This window comes from Ranitomeya variabilis, chromosome 3 (genome assembly GCF_051348905.1).
Source record: "Ranitomeya variabilis isolate aRanVar5 chromosome 3, aRanVar5.hap1, whole genome shotgun sequence".
Taxonomy (NCBI): domain Eukaryota; kingdom Metazoa; phylum Chordata; class Amphibia; order Anura; family Dendrobatidae; genus Ranitomeya; species Ranitomeya variabilis.
This window is the reverse complement of record NC_135234.1, coordinates 588,065,689-588,090,491: the sequence shown is the minus strand read 5'-3', so window position 1 is coordinate 588,090,491 and position 24,803 is coordinate 588,065,689. Positions and strand designations below refer to the sequence as shown.

Here is a 24,803-nt window from a genome sequence, read left to right as displayed (position 1 = left end):
CTGTACAAGATGTAGTAAGTTGAACATTTGGGAGCAAGGGGGAGCGAGGGGGTTTGTCACCACAATACGTCCAGTGGTTGACCCTTTGTCCTCTGACTGAGATAGTAAACCCTGTGTATTTCAGTTTTCAACTTGGCATACTACTGTGCATCCTGTAAGGCCATGTCATAATAAGCCTTTTGGAGCTCGCCTGTTAGATAGGGTGCCTGTACCTATGCCCACTGCTCTGGCGGCAGCTTCTCCTGCTCTGACAACCTTTCAAATGCGGTTAGAAATGCCTCAACATTATCACCCGGGGTCATATTTTGCATGGCATATCTTACTGCCTTCTGGACGTATGAGTCATCACCTGGACATGGAGGAGGGGCGGTCACCTTGCAACGGATCGCATCAATCAATTCCTGCTGCAGTTTCTATTGCCACTGCCATGGCTGTTATTGCTGAAGATTAGCCTGAAGTAGCTGCTTTAACATCTCCATGTTGTCTACTTTTAATCCTGTAACCACCTTCACCCAAGAGACGCAATTTATCCACAGCAATCACACATGCCTCCTGGGGAAGTTGCCTGGACATCTGGCACCATTTGTGGTAGATCGACTTACTTACCTGCTCAAAGAGGTAGTCACAGAGACACTTTCCCTTTAAGTTTTCAACTGTTTTAATATAAACGTATTGCATAAACCAGTCAAAAATTAGGTAAACAAACATAACCCTGGCATACCAGGAAAAACAAAATACCATACAGTACAGTCTGTGTGGCTTCAGGAATATGACTGCTCAGGGAAAAAAAAAGGGTCCCTCTCTTTAACATGAGTACAGCTCTGGAGATCTCATCCTATGAGTCCAAATGCTCCACATTTACCTTCTGGACCACACCCGGGTGTGGAGATATGGCAAAAAGCCTCACACCCACTCTTCACTGTTCATAAGAAACATAGCCCATAGTATGGCCGATTAACCCCTTTCAGCGCATAATGTGCTGGAACATTTCTCCAAATTCATTTCACTGAGGCTAAGATTCTCAGTGACACATATCTCAGCTTTAGTATATTACCAGTGACCTTCTCACAATAAATAGATACATAAATAGATAGATATCTACAGAATCAGTGTTTTGCATGTGTAGTGTACTGTACATGTATTAAGATAATAAATAATTAACCCTAGAACGCATACCCATAGAAATCTACACATTCACGCACCTGGGGCCTTTTAGGCCTGTTTCCAATTATCATGGAATAACTCAAATAAAAATACTTTTCAAAATTTATTTTACAATTGCAAGGCAAGAATGCATTCCAACTAGCGCTGGGGTCCGCCAGGAGGGGATCCGTAATGGATCTGACCTCCTGGTGACCCCAGCTAAGGCTGGCGTAATCCTGGAGTTACCAGGAGGTCAGATCCATTATGGATCCCCTTCTGGTGAACCCCAGCGCTACTGGGAACACAGCCTAAGATGTGTATATTTCAAAACATAATTATGTGCATAAAACAACAAAAAAGTAAGTAAACGGGCACGCCAAATATAGGCATTCTATATGCAATTTTTTTATGAAAACATTTTTTGGTTGTAGCAAACTTGGTGCAGGAATATTTATTTGTAACTTTACATATTCCCCCGACAATTCTCGCATATTATTTTTTCGGCTGAATGTTCCTTGCATACATTTTGTCCGCAAGTAGAACAGAAACGCTCCGAAAGCGTATTTCACATCGGATCATTGCCTCCGTAATTTGCCTTGATAAGCAAATCTGTGTATCACATGTAAACCTAGTACAGGCCTAAAAGGCCCCAGGTGCGTGAATATGGGGTAGTCCCAAAAAAGGTTGTTATACCGAAATGTCTGTAACATAAAAATATATGAATAGCTGGAAATTACTAACAACTATATAACTGAGGATTACCTAGATTTTCAAAATTCTAACTAAAGTACTTTTACAGAAAATAGAAAACAAGTAACCTGGCAGGCCTGCGAGGCTGTTGTGAACTCTATTTTTAGGCTCCCTCTAGTGGTCACAAGCGGTACTGTGTAGTGTTGTCTTTCTGCAGGTTGGCTGCATCAGCTGGTTCGTTATCCTTGGTTGGTTTCCTATTTAACTCACCTGGATACTCAGTTCCTTGCCTGCTAACAATGTATTCAGTGCTCTTCAGATTCCTTGTGATTACCTTGCTCCCAGCCTCTCCAAGACAAGCTAAGTTTTTGTCCGTTCATTTTTTGATTATCAGCATTCATCATGTTTCTTGTCCAGCTTGCTAAGATGTGATCTCCTCGCTTGCTGGTTGCTCTAGGGGACTGAGTTTCTCCCCCCACACCGTTAGTTGGTGCAGGGGTTCTTGAAATCTCAGTGTGGATATTTTGTAAGGGTTTTTTACTGACCGCACAGACCCCTTTACTATTTTCTGCTATCTAGTATTAGTGGGCCTCATTTGCTAAATCTGTTTTCACCCCTGTGTATGTGCCTTCCTCTTACCTCACCGTTATTATTTGTTGGGGGCTTCTATATCTTTGGGGATTATTTCTCTGGAGGCAAGAGAGGTCTTTCTTTCTCTCTAGGGGTAGTTAGTTCCTCAGGCTGGCTCGAGACGTCTAGGATTTCTAGGCACGTTCACCGGCTACTTCTAGTGTGTTTGGATAGGTTCAGATTTGCGGTCAGTCCAGTTTGCCACCTCCCTAGAGCTTGTCCTATGTTTGTTACTTAGCTGGAGTAATTTGTGATCCTCAACCACTAAGGATCATAACACGAGGCCCCAGGTATGCGTTCTAGGGTTAAATGGAAAAATTATGTGAGGTCCCCATTTTTGATAACCAGCAAAGGTAAAGGAGACAGATGCTGGCTGATATTATCAGGCTGGGAAGTTCCATGGAAATTGGGCTCTTCCCAGCCTAAAAATAGCAGCAAGCAGCCACATCAGAATTGGCACATTCACTAGATTTTGGTGCTTTGCATGGCTCTTCCCAATTTCCCTAGGGCATTGGAAATCGTGTAAATGGTATTGGGGTTGATGATAGCTTTGATTTGTCAAAAATCTCAGCTTACATTAAGCCCTGGGGATAGTTATAGAGAGGCGTCTTTCAGACACCCCCATTACTAACCCAGTAATAAACACAAAAAAAGAAATAATTTATGCTTCCTCATCCTGATCTCTGGTTGACCAGTTTGTGGGAAAAATTATTATCAGTACCCACCGCCTGCGAAATAGCAGGAAATTTACTGCTATTCCCAGATGCCGAACCAGATTCGGAGAACATGAAAGCTGCATAAGAACTTTTTTGCTAAAAAATTGGAGAATGAGGGACTGTCTCCTGTGTTTATTTCTGTTTTTATGTTTTTCAAGTATCCATCTCTGGGATACATAGGAATTTGGTTGATTATTGTGGACCTGCATGCAATTTTTTTTTTCAGCAAATTGTTAAACCAGGGATAGTGTGGGGGGAGTCTTTATTCATATAAAGTTTTTTTTGCCTGTCTGATATATAACTCTCCATTACAAAGTAAAGGTTCTGGAGAGGGCATCTCAGTCTCCTGACCTCAATATCATTGAGCCACTCTGGGAAGATCTCAAGCACACAGTTCATGCTTGACAGCCCTGGAATTTACAGGAACTGGAGGCTTTTTGCCAAGAAGAGTGGGCAGATTTATAATCTGAGAAAATAACCTCATCCCCAGCTACCACAAAAGACTTCAAGCTGTCATTGATGTTAGAGGGGGCAATACACGATATTAAGAAATGGGGTATGTGAGCTTTTGATCACGGTCATTTGGATGTTTTGGGTTGTCATTATGATTTAAAAAGAGAAAACACAGTAGTTTGAAAATAAATGGCTTCACTCAACCACTAACCATGAATGGAGAAAAAGTTTTGGTGTTATTATCATTCATATCCTCTGAATATTTGTATTTTAGGCCAAAAAATAAATAAATATATATATATATATATATATATATATATATATATATATATATATATATATATATTCATCTTTTACATTTTAAAAAATTATAAAAAGGAAAATTAGACAATGCAAACGTTTGGGCACCCTGCATGATTAGTACGCTTCAGCTTTGTTACAGATGGTGTTATGTTTGCATCAAAAATTTGTTGAAATTTCATTGAATCCATTCTTCCCTCTACTCGTGAAATCTTCTCCATGCCATTGGCTGCAACACAACCCAAAGCATATAACCCATAGAGAACAATGAAGGTACAGATATGTTTAAAAGGTATAAGTGTATTAAAGTATCAAATATCAATAATTACATATATATTCAACATTGACACAAATAATTACAAAAGATATATCTCAAATAACATGACCCTACACAAAGGGGAGAGTTGGCTGTGTGTCAGGAAAAGACCGACAGGGCCAAAACCATCCAGGTATATACCACTATTACTGGAGCACTACATCAGCCTAGTGGGCAGATCTAATGGTAGATCACATTTGCCCTCTCAAAACTGAGCAATATTACTTATATGTGCTTACAGAGCCCTAATGTATACTAGTTGTGCCATATCATATATAACTACATCTATCATATGAACCATGAGATACCAATATGTTAAAGGCACATACTTATAATGGGTAAAATACCTGCCCAATAGTCGTCACATATATAAGCAAAGCAGTACTTATTTCTGCTATAGAGCACTGACCCTTAGCATAATAAAACTGATATATTAGTGGCGCATGAATATAATACCTGCCAAACAATCATCCTATATATAAGTTGAAATGTGTCATAAGTGCTCATAGAATACCTGCCGTCATAATATAAAGCCTGGATGGTGGTCCCATAGCGCACCTCGACGCGGGTTTCACCGCCTCTGCAGTTTCATCAGGAAGTTAGTGAGTATAGTGTCTACCCCACTATTTATACTAAATAATAATTCTATACCTCTGTATCAGCTGTAAGTGGTGCGCAACCGCCATGTTGCGTCGCAGGGAAGGGGGCGGCGCTCAAGGGACGCGTCACCTGGGCACGTGACCCGGTCATGTGACCGGACCCATAACCATACTGACGTGATGCCATATAGAGCTACCGCCCACCTCATCGAAAGGCAGCGCATGTTCGGTGCGCGCTCCAGTCATCTAGCCTGAGTATGTTGATGTAAGCGTGTGTATGCATGGCAGAGTGAGCCAACCAGGACCCATAAAAGCATGGAACATATCTAACAATGACAAAGTCCCTAGGTACCTCACTCAGGGGGTATATATATATATATATATATATATATATATATATATATATATATATATATATATATATAAATAAATAAATTAGGATTGCTCTAAGTTACAGAAGAACCTTATCCATACAGAACATATTATAATTACTGCATTATTGTAACATCATAAGTTATAACTATTTGAACACAGTATAGTACTACATCACATTCCATATATGCATTATTTTACAACCAATATTAGAAATATGATTATTATGGATATTCCAGACATTCACATATCGAGAGGTCCTCACTTGCGAGCAGAATAAATTGTTCCATATTGATATAAGATACTAAATTTATTTCGGAATGAGATGTTTGATAATGAGATTTCCATAACACATAGAATATTCTCTCATCCGTTCTCATCAAGATCAGACAGGCCACATATTGAAACAGTCTGTTATCTCCGTCAGACGCCCAGTGTATCTGTGGCATCAAAATCCTCACTTTGCAGGCATACATTGCATTTTTTTTGTCTGCAGCCTTGGTCTACTCAATATTTTGTGGTTTTAAAAAAAAAAGAAAAAAAAAAACAGGCCACCTATTGAAACTTTTTTTTTTTTTTTAACCACAAAATACTGTAAAGACCAAGGCTGGCAGACAAAAGTGGCAGGGTGGCTCAAAGAATTGATCAATTGTTTGCTAAATGTCTCATTTTTGAAACTCAGTTAGAAATCATTATGTGCATGTACGCTTTATGTTTTGCGTTCTGACCACAAGCAGTGCTGGCTTCTCCCCCTTTTTTACTTTGATATTGGTTTGTGGTTGACCACCACTGTTGCCGTGCACGCTGGGTTATGTACGCCATTCTTTCTGGGGCTTTTTCATGATTGACCTAGGCTGCTGTACACACATACAGCAGCCCTGCCCTGCCCTAGGCTTTGTTTAATTGTGCACCTGTGTCCAAGCCTGTCTCACCCTTCATCTGTGGTGCTGGTTAGGCCTGTCCCACACGTCCAGATAATTCCGGTACCGGAAAAATCGGTGCCAGAGTTATCCATGTCCGTGTGTCCGTGTGCTCACATGGCACATCAGTGTGGCACACGTGCGGCAGCTGTGTGCCACCCGTGTGCCGACTGGGTACCACACGGACCGTGCAGGAGACAGCGCAAGAGATAAGCACTGTCCCCTGCATCTGGTGCTGAAGCCACTATTCATTTCTTCTCTCCAGCAGCGTTCGCTGGAGAGAAGATATGAAAAATCATTTTATTGTTTTTTTGTGTGTTTCAAATAAAGATCCCTGTCACCACCCCCCTCCCACCCCCTGTGCGCCTGCCCGCTGGAAATAATATACTCACCTGGCTCCCTCGCTGCTTCCTCTCAGCGCTGCAGCTTCTTCCTGTATGAGCGGTCACGTGGTACCGCTCATTACAGTGATGAATATGCGGCTCCACGCCTATGGGAGGTGGAGCCGCATATTCATCACTGTATTAAGTGGCACCACGTGATCGCTCATACAGGAGAAGCTGCGGCGCTGAGAGGAAGCAGCGAGAGAGCCGGGTGAGTATTTAATTTCCAGTGGGCGGGCGCACAAGGGGTGGGAGGGGGGTGGTGACAAAGATCTTTATTTCAACTGCAAAACAACAAAAAAAACAATGACTTTTCATTTCTTCACTCCAGCAAATGCTGCTGGAGAGAAGAAATGAATGGTGGCTTCAGCACCACGCTGGGGGGACAGCGCTTACTGTAGCGCTGTCTCCTGCATGGCACACGGACAGCACACGGAGAGCATCCGTGTGCGGTATGTGTTTTACGTGGACCCATTGACTTTAATAGGTCCGTGTGATCCGTGCGCTCCCACAAACACCGACATGTCTCCGTGTTTTTCAGACGGATGCACGATCTGTGAAAACATGCTGACATGTGCAGAGACACATTGATTTTAATGTGTCTACATGAGTCAGGGTCTCCGGTACGTGAGAAAACTGACACCTCACATACCGGAGCCACTGACGTGTGAAACCGGCCTTAGGCAGTGTGGAGGTTGGACCTGAAATGTCTATGTCCAGACCTAGTCAACCTTTATCTGTGCTGTCCTCTCTGGTGCCATGGGAGTGATTCAGAAATGCTTCAGGTACAGCTTGCATTTAATGTGGTCTTGCTTTTTAGAGGCTGTAATGGCACACCAAATATAAAAAACGTAGAATAGGACTGCCCCATTATGAGAATGCCGTGAAGTGGCGGGGTGGCTCAAAGAATTGATCAATTGTTTGCTAAATGTCTCATTTTTGAAACTCAGTTAGAAATCAATATGTGCATGTGCACTTTGTTTGGCGTTCTGACCACAAGCAGCGCTGGCTTCTCCCCCTTTTTTACAAAAAAATGCAATGTATGCCTGAAAAGGAAAAAAAAAATTAAATATATATATATATATATACATACACGCAATTTTAAAAAATTGCATCAGTCTTTGGTCAGGATTTTATGCAAGTAAAATCCTGACCAAAACTGCACCTGAGGTCACTGGCAGGTCACCTGTGGTGTACCTGCGTGTTTTGCTCATAGTAGCAACATGCAGCGTTTTGAAAAAACGCACAACGCATGCGTTTTCGCGGCAAAAACACATGCGTTTTTAAACGCATAGTGGAGTCTGGATTTCATAAAATCCCATCCACTATGCTGTAACATCTGGACGCTGCGTTTTTGACGCAGCAGAAAAACGCAGCGTCAAAAACGCAGCGTTTCCTGAACGTGGAAACATACCCTAAGGGTATGTGTCCACGTTCAGGATTGCTTCAGGATTTGGTCAGGATTTTATGCAGGTAATATTCTGACCAAATCTGCACCTGAGGTCACTGGCAGGTCACCTGCGTTGTCCTTGAGTTTTTTCTGCAATGTAAGGACATGCTGCATTCTTAAAAGATGCGCCGCATGTGAGTTTTCTCGGGTGTGCCGCATGAGTCTTTTACTGCATAGTGGAGACAGGATTTCATGAAATCCCGTCCACTATGCTGTAACATCTGGACGCTGCATTTTTTATGCATGCTGCTCAACGCTGCGTCAAAAACTCAGCGTTTCCTGAACGTGGACACATACCCTTAGGGTATGTGTCCACGTTCAGGATTGCATCAGGATTTGGTCAGGATTTTCCATCAGTATTTGTAAGCCAAAACCAGGAGTGGGTGATAAATGCAGAAGTGGTGCATATGTTTTTATTATACTTTTCCTCTAATTGTTCCACTCCTGGTTTTGGCTTACAAATACTGATGGAAAATCCTGACCAAATCCTGATGCAATCCTGAACGTGGACACATACCCTAAGGGTATGTGTCCACGGTCAGTAAACGCTGCTTGTTTGACGCTGCGCAGAGCTGCAGCGTCAAACACGCAGCGTCCAGATGTTCCAGCATAGTGGAGGGGATTTTATGAAATCCCGTGTCCACTAAGCGTGGAAACACGCATCCGACTTCCCTGCGACTCCGGACATGCTGCGCATCTTTTCTGATCGCAGCATGTCCGTGCTACCTGCGGCGACGCTGCGTCGCCGCAAGTAATATCACAGGGCGCTATGCGAGGAGTGCGATGATCCCGGATGTGTACAGTTAACACATCCGGCATTATCGCGTCCCAGAAAGTGGGCGGGGCTTAGCGCCGAGCGGCTTCGCCACTCCGGCGATACCACCGGCCATCCTGACCGTGGACACGTACCCTTAGAGACCTGGCGCCGCCCTGCTCACTGCATTCTGCTCCGGACTCAGCTAGTGTAGGGAGAGCTGCTGCTGAGATAGTGTCAGATTCTTACTTTTATTAGTTAGTGTCGGTCTAGTAGTCTTCAATCCACAAATCCTGATAAACCAAAAGTCCTTTTTAGGGCTAATTCGGGGTACATAAATTGCAGTGCTAGGTAGGCAGGAGAGTCTATGTGCACATATCCACATCAGTGCAAGGCCTGCAGGAACTGTATGTGAGTACATAGCTCTCACTGCATACCTTCAAAAGCTCCATTACTGTCTGCTGCTGCTTATTTACTATATACCTAGCTGCAGTTTTCTGTGGCATTTTTTTTTTTACCTTATACCTGCTCCTTTTATTCTTAAGCAATCCATAGCCCCATTATTTCAACATTTATTTGGTTGGTAGCGCTGCAGACTACAGCCAGGTTATTGTAATGGAAGAGCGTGCAAATCTAACATTTTTTTTTTGTCCCAGGCATCAGATGTGAGTGTGCCAAAAAATCTTTTTTGTGTCATAGCCAACTTGTTGACACAATTTAGTTGTGCCCAAAAAAATCAAGGTCAAATTTAGATGAGTCTGTTATCTCAGGCTGACGGCTGGTGTATCTGGTGGAAAAATCGTAGCTTCACAGGCATAAGTTTCATAGTTCTGTCTGCTAGCAATGTTCGACTTTTTTTTTTTCCAGAAATTCACCAAAAACCTAAAAAAAATTTATACAGTCTGTTATGTCAGACTGAGACCTGGTGTATCTGTGGTGGAAAAATTGTAGTTTTGCAGGCATATGTGGCATAGTTCTGTGTGCTAGCCTTGTTCAACTCATTTTTATTTAAAAAAAAAAAAATCATCAAAAATCAAAAAACTATTTATACAGTCTGTTATGTCACGCTGAGTCCTGGTGTATCTGTGGTGGCAAAAATCATAGTTTTTCAGGCATACCTAGCATAGTTCTGTGTGCTAGCCTTTTTCTCTTCTCTTTTTTTTAAATTCACGAAAAACCCCAAAAATATTTTATACAGTCTGTTATGTCAGACTAAGGCCTGGTGTATCTGTGGTGGAAAAATCGTAGCTTCACAGGCATAAGTTTCATAGTTCTGTCTGCTAGCCTTGTTCGACTTTTTTTTCCAAAAATTCACCAAAAACCTAAGAAAAATGTATACAGTGTTATGTCAGGCTGAGGCCTGGTGTATCTGTGTTGGAAAAATCGTAGTTTCTCAGGCATACCTAGCATAGTTCTGTGTGCTAGCCTTGTTCTCTTCTCTTTTTTTTAAATTCACCAAAAAACAAAAAAATATTTTATACAGTCTGCTATGTCTGGCTGAGGCTTGGTGTGTCTGTGGTGGAAAAATTGTAGCTTCGCAGACATAATTTGCATAGTTCTGTCTGCTAGGCTTGTTCAACTTTTTCTTCTTTTTTTCAAAAATTCACCAAAAAAAACCCAAAAATCCTCGACTTCAACCAACACCGCCCTGCTAATCTTGATGCACATTTGCTGCGTGATCTTGAACATGTTCTGCAGAAGAGCGTTCGCCACATCCTAATTTCTCAGGGTGTAAAAGAGCAGCCAATTATTCATATCTCAGGGGCTGATCAGGACGAGACCCTCAGCTCTCGCAACCAATCAGCAAACTGTGGATTATATTCAGCAGATTTGTCTTTTTGCAGGATTTTTTCCAGAGGTGCGATTCTCCCTTCGAACTGTAGGAGTTTGTGATCGAAATTCAGCCCCCAGTCACGTAGCTCTTTCTGAACGTTCTCATCCTTGTGTATGTACAGGGGTTGGACAAAATAGTGGAAACACCTGGAAACATAAACAAAAGTTAGTTTAATATGGTGTAGGTCCACCTTTTGTGGCGATTACAGCCTCAATTCTCCGAGGTATGGATTCATACAAGGTGTGAATTGTTTCCAAAGGAATATTAGCCCATTCTGCAGTTAAAACACCCTCCAGTTCTTTGAGTGAAGATGGTGACAAAAATCGACGTCTAACTTGAATCTCTAAAATCGACCATAAATGCTCAATAATGTTGAGGTCTGGGGATTGTGGGGGCCAGATGAGATGCTCAACTTCATTAGAATGTCCCTCGTGCCATGCTTTAATGATTCTAGCTGTATGAATTGGTGCATTATCATCCTGAAAGATGACGTTCCCCTCCGGGAACAGTGCTTGAACCATTGGATGCACTTGGTCGCCCAAAATGCCTAAATAATCTCGGCTGTTAATTCTTCCATGAAGGGATATCATTGGCCCAGCGGATCTCCACAAAATAGAACCCAGGATCATCACAGAACCTCCGCCATGTTTTATGGTTGGGAGAAGGCAGTCTGGATGGAATTCTTCTTTCGGCTGTCTCCAAACGTACACTCAGCCGGAGGTCGGAAATAGGGTAAATGATGATTCGTCTGAGAATATCACATGTTTCCATTGCTCGAGGGACCAATTCTGGAGGTTTCTACACCACTCTAAATGCTTGGAAACATTTGTAATTGAGAGCAGCGGTTTTCTAATTGCAGCTCTTCCATGGAATCAAGATTTGTGCAGCTCCCGACGAACAGTGATCAGAGCTCAGCAGTGATTTTCAGAGCCGTGGTCTTGCGATCCTCTCTCACAATTCGCTTTCCGACGGTCTCTTTCAGTCAACTTTGACTTTCTGCCGGACCTGTGCTTTGCTGTGGACAATTTTCCTTCTCTTTCAAATGCAGTCATTACTTTGGAAACAGTACCTCTTGACATGCCAAGCATTCGGGCACTTTCTGATACACTAGCGCCTGACATACTGGCACCAACAATTTGGCCGCTTTGAAAATCTGAGAGGTCTGCCATTGGTATCAGGTTCTCATCAATGTGCTTACAGTTATGCAAAACAAACAGTTAATTTACATACACATATCACATAACACAAATAATCAACTACAAAATTTTACCATATGTCACGGTTTGCATGTTTATAACATGTTCGAAGATAATGATGCCAAAATGTTAGTTGTTTCCTTTATTTTGTCCAACCTCTGTAGCTCATGAACTTCCCAACTTTCTGCTCCCTCTGTTCTGTTGGTAAGCAGATGTGAATGGCCAGGTCTTTCATGATGTTGAAGTCATTTCTCATTCTGTCGGTAAGACCTGTTAGGTTACAGAACTCTGGCACCAGTAGGATGGCTCCGTCTGTGGCTCCCGGCTTGGGCCTACTAGCGACTGGATCATGTCTTTCACTTATTCATTGTATTGGTTCTTATAGTAGTCCACAAAGCTGATCTCGCTTCTGTCTGCCTTCTTGAAGGTGGAAGCTGTAGTCATGTTCCAGGTGATCTCATCTATGCGGTAGGTTTTAGTGTTATACTTGGTGAGGACGATCTGTCCGATCATCTCCTTGCAGCAGGCATCCTGGAACCTCTGAGGGCCACACGAGGAGTAGAGGCTGCTCATGATGTCATGCATAGTCTCCTTCCTGAGGACTTTATGGCTGCCATCAATGCTCAACATAATGCTGGACTCGTACTGGAGGATGGAGGAGGAAAACCCCAGGCAGATGGCGAGTCAGTGGGCTCTGACTTCGGTGGCATCGCTTGGGTTGTAATAGTTGCTTCCTATCTGCTTCATATCCATTATCTTCAGGAGTCTTCAGAAAATGATGTTATAGAAATGGAAGCAGGTGGGTGGAAGCTCGTTGGTCTGGGTGATTGTTATCCGCATGTTCTCTCCATGTTGAGCTTGGCTGAACACCTCAGTGACCTTACTCTTTTTGGTAAAAACAACATGGTTCCATCAAACACCCGTGCCTTCCCGATGGTTTCATCATGCTGGTACAGGAGGCCATACTGCAAACGCATGGAATCCATGGTGGGGTTGAAGTCAACATGACACTGGTACAGGGCCCACTGTGGTCAGGACACCAGCTTGATGTGGTTGGTCACAAGAGCAATCTTGGTTCCAGAGGTGCCAGCTTTCGATTTTTGGATGTGTTCGATAGTCTGCCAGGTGTTCACCCCGATATCATGGAAGTCACGCCTATGGCCTCCCCATTCCCCTATAGACACTTCAGCAAGTCCAGCTGACACCTGCAGAACCTCGAGCGATGGTCCCTCTGCTGCCACTGCCAGCATACCTCTCTGGCACCCTCTTCTGGCGAGCAAAGGCTCATGTGCTGGCTGCTGAGATTTGACTGCTGGCTGGGGTTCTTGGGGCTGCTGTACCTGTCCAGGTTGTCTTTGTGGGGTCTGCTCCTGCACACTAGCTCTGCCGCAGGCCCGGGATCTTGCTCATCCGCTCATCTTTTACTTTGTACACAAACCACGCGCTAGTGTGTATTGTTCAATACAAAAATGCCCAGACTCATATTAATCAGTAAGCCAAGCGCCATCACCTAGCTACCTGTATACCACTCCATTACAATATACTAACGAAGGAGAAACATAGGAGTTTTATGGTAGAAAAACTTATGACAAATCTTTATTAATACAATCACATGTATATTGACAAACAATTTAAAAAAAAATAAAAAATATATATATATATATATATATATATATATATACAGTATATATATATAATGGTAAAGGACACCAATGAGCAACATACAGCACCATATAAAAATGAATGTCCAATGGAAAGGACCAAAAATATATGAGGGAAATAACCCTATCCAATAGTGTGTCCAAACATATCCCCACAAGACCTCTAGGGGGAGGACAACGCAAGTTCTGTCCCAATGGTTAATGCATGATAATGTCCACAGTTCATAATAGCTCCGTCTCACATGCCACCATGTAGGTACAAAGTTATAACATAGGTATTAGACAGAATAAGGGTTAACCTTACCGGTGCCGTAATGCGCAACTGGACGCACCCCGACGTACGTTTCGCCGCTTTACAGCATGGCTATCTCAAGGGGAGGTGTGTTTCCATTCTCCTGCAGGACCTTAAGTATCCCTGGTAACCAGTCACATGTGTGTCATGTGACCGGCTTTCTTTTTTTTGCTGCTGGGCTGTGTGTATATGGTGCATGCGCCAGCGGCCGACCCCACCAAACCCGCGCCGCCTGGTGCGTCACTGCCCAGCATCCAAGCAGGAGGTAACCATCCATGCAAAATCTGCACACAGCCAAGCCACCATACGGGCCATCCCGGTCGGACAGTTCTTGAGGATGAGGCGGATCTGCTCCTCGGAGGAAAGATTTGAAGCCCAAGCAGCGGACTTGAGGTTACGTTTTGGTCAACGGGGTTAAAGTAAAAGAAACATCAAAGAAGGCTATAATAGAGCAAAATCGACTCCCTGGGACCTACTGCTTTATCAAGATAATAGGAGGAAGAACGGAGATGAAAAGGTTCATTTTATTTCAGTTTTCAACCACGAATGAGATAATATGAGGGCCATTCTGACCAAACACTGGCCAATTTTAAGCAATGAACCCTCCCTGGGACCATATCTTGGAGACACGCACCTTTACATTGGGCCTAGTTTTCAATAAGGCCTTCATCGATGTTTCCTCATTCCCCACCACTAGATCACCAGGTTTAACGTGTTCTGTGCTGATACACCAGTGCAATTTTTGGCAAAAGTGTCTATAAGACGGCCGTTACCATTTTGAAACCAAAAGAAATGTTACTCCCCCAGAGGAAAATTTTGTAAAAAGGAGATGTATGCATCTTCTTCCCATTTATTATTATATTTTCCATTTTTCATAGCTCTGGACAGTTCTCTAATGAGGTAGTGTATACCTCTACAATAGAAAATTATTCAAAGATTTTTATATTATATTTTTAGTTATAGCCCTGCCTGAGCTGTTGCTAGGGACAAACATATCTCGTTAGACACATTCTGACTTCATATTTATGAACCTGTGTTCGCCCCTCCTGTTTTTAATTTTCTTTCATAGATGGAGTCACATTTTTTATTCATTTCTTTTATTTCAGTATGATTTATCTTATGTTTCCTCATTCTCCAACACTAGATCAACAGGGTTAGTTGGTTTGGTGCGGCTGCAGAGTCCAATTTTTGCCAAGGGTGTCTATAATGGCCATAAAAGATTTTTTAAAAATTTAACCCCCATGGAGAAATGTTTGTCAGCCCATGCACTTACTGTATGGGCATTACAAGTCTAGGAGATCCGCTATATAAAATTGGGTCTAGTTTTTAAGAATGCCTTCTTCAAGATATCATTATTCATCGCCACTAGATCACCATGATTAATGGGTTTTGTGCTGCTTGTGACAGGGTGTACGGCAGAGCAAGAAGGGACAACAGGCCAAGGGATGATTCAATGCATCCCACTGCTGCCACCAGTTTGTGACAGGGTGCACGGCAGAGCAAGAAGGGACAACAGGCCAAGGGATGATTCAACAGATTTATTATCAAGAACGCTGAAACAACACATGCAGGTAGATCTACAGAGTCCACAATTAGTTCAAAGGAACAGGTTCGGGGGCACCTCCCAATAATCCTTGTGCCAGCTAACAAAGCAATAGTCCACACGAGTCCAAGGGATCCCAAAACAATCCTACGAATGACGAGATATGTCCTCAGCTCAAGTCTCTCCCTGTGTGCTTCTGCAGTCACAGATGGACGTGGGGTCTTGCCTCGGCTAAGAATCCCCACTCCTTCTCCTTCAAGGGTCAACTCACATCTGATCTCAAAAATAAGAATGGATTGTCTGAGCTCCTGGGATCAGCCCACGAAGGGGGTAGGGGTCACACCTTCTATTCAATGGTTGGGTCCACCAGAAGTTTCTAGACTGGTCGGCTCCGCTTAGTCTATCCAGTATGTGCATTTGACTAGCCACCTGCTGTGAGGGAGAATGGCTATTCCTTCACTAGTGGTATTGACAAAGATTAATTACTTTATAGCTTAGGGCTGCAAGTATTGGGGGAAGGAGACAGGTTAAGTTACATTCATCCCATGACATTGCAAAGTGTACAGTAAATACAACCAAAGAGAAGTCGCACCACATCATGACATATTATACAAAATACAGGACAGGGAAAAAAGTACATATCATGACACTGCTACAGTAAGTCCAATTTTTGGAAAGGGTGTCTATGATGCCCATAAAACAATTTGAAAAAAGGTATCCCCCATGGGGAAATGTTTGAGCAATGTTAGTACTCCACATGCTTTATTTTAATGTCATAGCCTACTTATGGACACATTTTTGGTGGGCCAAAAAAAAAACAAGAAAACATTTTGATCACTCTGTTATCTCCGTCAGGTGCACGGTGTATATGTGGTGTCCAAATACTTCCTTTGCAGGGATACATTGCATTTTTGGTTTGCTAGACTGCTACCCTTGGTGCATACAGTATTTTGTGGTTTTCAAAAATTTTAAAAAGTACATCCCACATATTGAAACACTCTGTTATCTCAGTCACATGTCCGGTCTATCAGTGGTCTTCAAATTTTGTCTTTTCAGACATACATTCCATTCTTTGGTCTGATACCCTTGGTTGGTGCATATAGTATTTTGTGGTTAGAAAATTTTTAAGAATACAGGCCACATATTGAAACAGTCTGCTATCTCTGGCCGACGTCCAAGCACACATTCCAATTTTTGGTCTGTCTAATACCCTAGGTCTATACACTATCTTGGTTGAAAAAAAAAAAATTACAGTGTGGTAGTTCCGTGACACACCTCATCTATCTGTGGGCTACAAAGTGTGCTTTTGAGGCTTCCATCATCCTTTTTTTGCTGTGTTACCCTAGCTCAAAACAGTGAACGTTATTTTGTCATAAATTTTTTTTTAAATTGTTTTACCCCCATGGGGAAATGTTGGTCAGCCCATACACTTAGTGTATGGGCAGTGTAAGTCTAGGAGACATGCTCATTGGTAATGGGGCAGTTTTGTTTAGGAGGCCCTCCTCCATGTTTCTTCCAGGGGGGAATTGGGGTGTGTGTAAATTTGGGAAAAAGCAGCCCTTGCATTGAATGCATAGGGAACCTGTATGGCAGGACCAACTGGAGACTGTGAAGTGGGTTTTCCTGTGGCCATCCAGTATTTGGATTCAAAGGCTTATTGGGGAGCATATGACTTGATAGCAGGGCAAGCCTTGCATTCAATGCAACATTTTGTCAGGAAGCCCTCCTGTACCTCTCATGAAAGGGGTATTGGGGGGGCGTTGTAATTCTTATCAGCCCAGCCACTCACTACATAGACAATAGCAGCATAGGAGACCCACTGTTTAATAATGGCTATTTAGGAATATTAATGCCACCTAATGCCCCTCTAAAAATAGGCTTTGTGACTTTAAGAGTCCCTCCTTCAGAAATTAAACAAGATGTGTCTCCTTATGTGTCACACAACACATGCCCAGCTAGGGTTGTTAAATGTTACAATGACATTTCCATTTGTGAATGCATTTGTATTGGTTGAAAGCAATGCTAAAGTTAAAAAACGCATAAAAAACGCTGCATGTGAACATAATCCAAGTGGTGGAGGAATATTTTGGTCTGGGGTAAATTATTTTGCCTTATATACAAGTCATTAGCCTGGAAAGGATGTACCTTAACATATTTCCCAGCAAAATCCATTTTGGTTTCGTTTTTATATGTTTTTGGGTGCACCTGTAAAAATGGCGTGAAACTCTGACAACATTGCTTACAGCTGTGACCTAGGAGTCAGAAATGCTTCCAGGGGCAATCCTTATGATGATCATGTGTCATTTCAGCAGTGTTTCCATCATTTTCAGACAATTTTAAACCTTAAAAGGACCCCTGGGGGGGATTGCGGTAAATATACTCGGGTTTCCCATAGACTTACATTGGGCTCGTTGCTCGGGTCGAGTACCCGAGTATTCCAATTTGCTCGGGTACGAGCATCGAGCACCCCAGCATTTTAGTGCTCACTCATCACTAATCATTATGGCTTATGACAGGTCACTAGTGTTGAGCGATACCGTCCGATACTTGAAAGTATCGGTATCGGAAAGTATCGGCCGATACCGGCAAAGTATCGGATCCAATCCGATACCGATACCCGATACCAATACAAGTCAATGGGACTCAGGTATCGGACGGTATTCCTGATGGTTCCCAGGGTCTGAAGGAGAGGAAACTCTCCTTCAGGCCCTGGGAACCATATAAATGTGTAAAAGAAAGAATTAAAATAAAAAATATCGCTATACTCACCTGTCCGACGCAGCCGGGACCTCAGCGAGGGAACCGGCAGCGTTGTTTGTTTAAAATTCGCGCTATTACTTGGTTACGTGAATTCCCGGCTTGTGATTGGTCAGGTCGGCCATGTTGCCGGGACGCGGACCAATCACAGCAAGCCGTGACGAAATTACGTCACGGCTTGCTGTGATTGGTCCGCGTCCCGGCAATATGGCCGCCCTGACCAATCACAAGCCGTGACGTCACGGGAGGCTGGACACGCGCTCATTTTAAAATGGGCGCGTGTCCAGCCTCCCGTGACGTCACGGCTTGTGATTGGTTGCGCCGCGGTCAACCAATCACAAGCCGGGAGGCTGGACGCGCTCATTTTAAAATGGGCGCGTGTCCAGCCTCCCGTGACGTCACGGCTTGTGATTGGTTGCGCCGCGGTCAACCAATCACAAGCCGGGAGGCTGGACGCGCTCATTTTAAAATGGGCGCGTGTCCAGCCTCCCGTGACGTCATGGCTTGTGATTGGTTGCCCCGCGGTCAACCAATCACAAGCCGGGAGGCTGGACGCGCTCATTTTAAAATGGGCGCGTGTCCAGCCTCCCGTGACGTCACGGCTTGTGATTGGTCAGGGCGGCCATATTGCCGGGACGCGGACCAATCACAGCAAGCCGTGACGTAATTTCGTCACGGCTTGCTGTGATTGGTCCGCGTCCCGGCAACGTGGCCGACCTGACCAATCACAAGCCGGGAATTCACGTAACCAAGTAATAGCGCGAATTTTAAACAAACAACGCTGCCGGTTCCCTCGCTGAAGTCCCGGCTGCGTCGGAGAGGTGAGTATAGCGATATTTTTTATTTTAATTCTCTCTTTTACACATTTTAACATTAATGTTGTTGCGATACCTGATACCCGATACCACAAGAGTATCGGAATCCCGGTATCGGAATTCCGATACAGCAAGTATCGGCCGATACCCGATACTTGCAGCATCGGAATGCTCAACACTACAGGTCACTGATCTTTCAGTAACCTGCACCCTATTTCACATACTGCATATCTTATTATTTGAAGAAAAAAAACACATTCATTATGCACGCGCCTGTGCTCTAGCATGATATAATCTATAATATTCTTATTTTCATTTAATTTAGTCTTATAAATTTCTTGAGAAAAAAAATTATCTTAATCAAAATGGCGTGCGCGACCTCGACTGCGCAGTAGCATAATTTGGAAAGTGATAGATGCTACTGCTTCGGCGCTGCCGCCACCAGTACCATTTTGCTAGAGAAAAAATATGTGGCTCCATCAAGATGGCACTAGTGGCGCATTCATAGTAGCATCTATCGGATTGCTACAGAACAAATATCAACATTTATGCAGGACCTTGCTCCACAATAATTTAATTAAAGAGTAGCAATTTTTGTATTTAATGTCCTTTTTCAATCACTTTTTTCACTTTTCTAAAATCTTAGTCAGGAAGACAGTAGCCCAATGTGTTTCCTGCCAATTATGTAAGAAATATTGGTCTTAATTGAATGTACCATATAGTGTGTTGATCAGGAAAGGTTTTAGTTTATATATATATATATATATATATATATATATATATATATATACATTATATATATATATATATATATATACAGTGGGGCAAAAAAGTATTTAGTCATTCAGCAATAGTGCAAGTTCCACCACTTAAAAAGATGAGAGGCGTCTGTAATTTACATCATAGGTAGACCTCAACTATGGGAGACAAACTGAGAAAAAAAATCCCAGAAAATCACATTGTCTGTTTTTTTATCATTTTATTTGCATATTATGGTGGAAAATAAGTATTTGGTCAGAAACAAAATTTCATCTCAATACTTTGTAAAATATCCTTTGTTGGCAATGACAGAGGTCAAACGTTTTCTGTAAGTCTTCACAAGGTTGCCACACACTGTTGTTGGTATGTTGGCCCATTCCTCCATGCAGATCTCCTCTAGAGCAGTGATGTTTTTGGCTTTTCACTTGGCAACACGGACTTTCAACTCCCTCCCAAGGTTTTCTATAGGGTTGAGATCTGGAGACTGGCTAGGCCACTCCAGGACCTTGAAATGCTTCTTACGAAGCCACTCCTTCGTTGCCCTGGCGATGTGCTTTGGATCATTGTCATGTTGAAAGACCCAGCCACGTTTCATCTTCAATGCCCTTGCTGATGGAATGAGGTTTGCACTCAAAATCTCATGATACATGGCCCCATTCATTCTTTCATGGACCCGGATCAGTCGTCCTGGCCCCTTTGCAGAGAAACAGCCCCAAAGCATGATGTTTCCACCACCATGCTTTACAGTAGGTATGGTGTTTGATGGATGCAACTCAGTATTCTTTTTCCTCCAAACACGACAAGTTGTGTTTCTACCAAACAGTTCCAGTTTGGTTTCATCAGACCATAGGACATTCTCCCAAAACTCCTCTGGATCATCCAAATGCTCTCTAGCAAACTTCAGACGGGTCCGGACATGTACTGGCTTAAGCAGTGGGACACATCTGGCACTGCAGGATCTGAGTCCATGGTGGCGTAGTGTGTTACTTATGGTAGGCCTTGTTACATTGGTCCCAGCTCTCTGCAGTTCATTCACTAGGTCCCCCGTGTGGTTCTGGGATTTTTGCTCACCGTTCTTGTGATCATTCTGACCCCACGGGGTGGGATTTTGCGTGGAGCCCCAGATCGAGGGAGATTATCAGTGGTCTTGAATGTCTTCCATTTTCTAATTATTGCTCCCACTGTTGATTTCTTCACTCCAAGCTGGTTGGCTATTGCAGATTCAGTCTTCCCAGCCTGGTGCAGGGCTACAATTTTGTTTCTGGTGTCCTTTGACAGCTCTTTGGTCTTCACCATAGTGGAGTTTGGAGTCAGACTGTTTGAGGGTGTGCACAGGTGTCTTTTTATACTGATAACAAGTTTAAACAGGTGCCATTACTACAGGTAATGAGTGGAGGAAAGAGGAGACTCTTAAAGAAGAAGTTACAGGTCTGTGAGAGCCAGAAATCTTCATTGTTTGTTTCTGACCAAATACTTATTTTCCACCATAATATGCAAATAAAATGATAAAAAAACAGACAATGTGATTTTCTGGATTTTTTTTTCTCAGTTTGTCTCCCATAGTTGAGGTCTACCTATGATGTAAATTACAGACGCCTCTCATCTTTTTAAGTGGTGGAACTTGCACTATTGCTGAATGACTAAATACTTTTTTGCCCCACTGTGTATATATATATATATATATATATATATTCAGCAGAGACAAAAATCAGATGTCAAGTTTCTTTTCATGTTTACCATGCATTAGTATTCCATTCTGTGCATAAAATGAAATCTGAAATTTAATAATGACTTTCATATTGTATTAACAAGGCTGTGATACTGTGGAAATATGATACTTTGAAAATTGCCAGTATGTACATTTTCATTATTTGCCTCTTATCACATTAGTGCAGAAGTACAATTCATCATTTTAAAGACTACAATTTTTTTCATCGCCTTAAAGATAGGAGAGTCATGAATTTTAAAAAGGCTGCTAAGTTGGTTGCTTGTTAGCGCTTATTAGGTTGTATGGTTAAAGGTAAAACTCTGACTTCTGATGTCAAATTGTTATTTTTATGTACTGCACATGGTACCTTATAAACTTCCCCTGTAACAATATGCAAAAGTTAGCTGGGAAATCCTATAACTTTGAAAAAGAGCAAATATAGTACAATTTATTATTAAATACAGTCCATAGATAAGTTTGACATAAGAATAATATTCTAATGATTTTCATGTTGGTTTAACTACTTGAAGCATAAGCTCTTTCATATGATTGTTATATTGGTTACGGATTTCTTTTTACTGGAGTTTTTTATTGAAAGTGCTTTACAACATGTTGACTCACTGGCTATTTCTAAATGTAAGAGCACCAATCTGTATTTAAAACCTGAATCCTTTGAAAACTTTATTTAACTACCAGATCAGGAAAATGGATAAGTATTTATATTCTCTTTGCTTTTGGTCCCACTACTGGGATTTCCACTGATTCTAAGAACAGAGCTCTCTCTATTCAAATGCGACTTATGAGAGCTTGCTTTTTGTGCTTGGTAGTAGAGATATGCGAGCAAATTGGAGTGGAATTGAATTCTACTTTAATTTTCCAAGTAGAATTCAATTTCACTGGCCACCTTTTTTCTGAAGCATAAAAGGCCATTCAAATGTAAAAAAATAACAAAAAATGTAAAAAAAATAATGATGCCTCCATTCCTTTAGCTCCTCAACACTACTCGTTGCATCTTTAGATCGGTGACAGCAGTTTTGAAATCCCTGGGTCTTGACTGCTAGGCTGAAGCTTCGGAGTCTTCTAGGCCTGGAAGGGTGTACACAAATGTTACAACACATGCCAAGATGTTTGAGGGAATAGCATGTGCCAATAATTTAGCGGGCACATGCGCAGAACCCTTGTGGGCCAAGCAAACCCAGAAGCAATGGCCTAGCAACTGCTACCAACTGATTGTGGTGAGGAGCTGAGGGGCAGGAGAGGTGAATGGTGAAGTGAGTCTAAATACTACTATTATTTTTTTATTTTTTTTATGCTTTGGAGTCTAGAGGGCAATTACATTTGCGGAGAGTGCCATATTCTTCAGACTAATAAGATGCACTTTTTTACTCAAAAAATTTTGAGGAAAATGGGGGTGCACCTTATAGTTTTATAATAGTCTTACTGTACATATAGTCCATATATACCTGCTGGACACATCGTTCCATTGCTCAATAATTATCGTGAACAATGAGTCGTTAACATTAGAATCTGAAAGATTATTGTCCAGTTTAAATTTGTCTATAGTTTCTGTACCTCGCTTTAGTCCGTACTCTGGAAACTCAAGGTTGTGTTTTCAAGGCACACCAGTTTATCATCATGTTATACAGTGACTCAGAACTGTATTCAAGTTAAATAACATGAAGGCAATTGCCTTAATGAGGGTTCTGTTCATTACAAAGGTTACTATTAACCATTCAAGTTGTCACGTGAGAATCACATTAATTGGTACAAGCTACACACCTAATAATACAAAAAAAAGACCTTTTATTCTTAAATAAAGTTTCTCAGATACAATTTAAATTAGGCTTCATTTGCTGCTAACTAGGCTGTGCCATGGAAAATTAGTACTAATTGATGTTTGATTGACAATGTAGATGAAAACAGTCTACTGTGCTCAGAAGTATAGCTTTGCTGTAGTATATTGTACATGTACTTCAGAAATAATGCAAAAACTGCTTTTTTTGTGACAATGTTGAATGAGCTTTGCTTTTATGACATCAATAGCTTTAAATAATGCTTTTTTTCTTCAATATTCTGCCATTTATAAAAAAATGACCATATTATATAAATAGAATGTATTAAACACAAAGTTGTATTCATTTATGCCTACATTTTTTCTATGTTATGCCCTCAGATAAAATAAAAAACTACCATCTTAGCAAGGGGTCTAGTATTTTGCTAGAGTGCATGGATAATCCTTGTTGCCAGGAGATATTATATTGAAGAGCAATTTTATATTTGAAATATTATTTAAAATTTGTAAAACAATGGGTTAGTAGGCGGTCAAGAGTATTTTTCTGTTTGGTCTTGCTGAACTGTTATTTTGTTGGAAAAGAAAATTTTCCAGTGAACACCTATGTCTACCTGTTCTGTAGAGTGAGCCGGATGCTGATGGTATTGCTAGAGTATGACATGAGCATATGCATGCATTAAGGCATTGTGTCAACAGTATATGCTTGTACTATTGTTAAAAATATTATATAGGCACATATTATACATCCAAATACTGACCTTTCCGGCTAACTGAGTACGTGTCATCTGAAGCTGGTATCATAAATATCACTTAGTTACAAGTGTATAAATTTGCTTTTACCATGTTTATCTTTAAAAATAGAGAATATTTAAGATTGAGTAGAACAGGAATATTGCTGTATGGATACATTGTACAGCTCACAAAGCTCCCCAACTTTGTATTTCTATCATGCCAATATAAACTAAATAAATAAATATTTCTATAAACTTGCTATTGCCTACACAAAAAAGGCCAGCATATAAAGGTGCAGGTGGATTCATTCAAGTTGCTGAAAAAAAGAGAGAATGGACAGCACCTCCAAAAATCATACAATGATCTAATGCCGCTAGGCAAACATATATATAAATGAATATAAGGCTCTTAGTTTAACATTCTCATCAGACTGTATGAAGCCCACTGCCATGTCACGGCAAACCTTGTAGTGGGTCCTACCGCCCTAATGGTGCAGAGCCGTGCGTAGATTCACCCATGCTGCAAGGCTGAGTCCCCATGATTCCAGACCACGCAGCCACACCAGCACAAAACCACAGCAATAATGGCCACCACACAGCACCCACGCCAAATGAAAGGAGCACTGAAACTCACCTTCTTCCTGCTCTTCAGTGAGAGCAAAAAGGGGCTAGACCCTTTACTTTGCAGTCTCCTGCTAATTAAAATCACCTGTGCCAAATGGGAGGAGTGCACATCCAAAGTAAAAAAAGGACAGATCATGCAATAAAAAAAGAGAGAATGGACAGCACCTCCAAAAATCATACAATGATTTAATGCCGCTAGACAAAAATTTATATAATTGAGCATGAGGTTCTTAGTTTAACATTCTGATCAGACTGTATGATGCCCACTGCCACATTATGGCAAACCTCGTAGTGGTTTCAAGTTAATTCAAGTACAAAGTAGCTATTTGAGATAGTTAAAGGATATGGACACCTTGGGGTGATTT

General features: G+C 41.9%; 1 pseudogene; it reads right to left on the bottom strand.

The window, feature by feature from the left end:
- Positions 1-11,898: 11,898 nt before the first annotated feature.
- On the bottom strand, positions 11,899-13,015 carry LOC143817739 (piwi-like protein 1 pseudogene; annotated as a pseudogene).
- Positions 13,016-24,803: the final 11,788 nt, after the last annotated feature.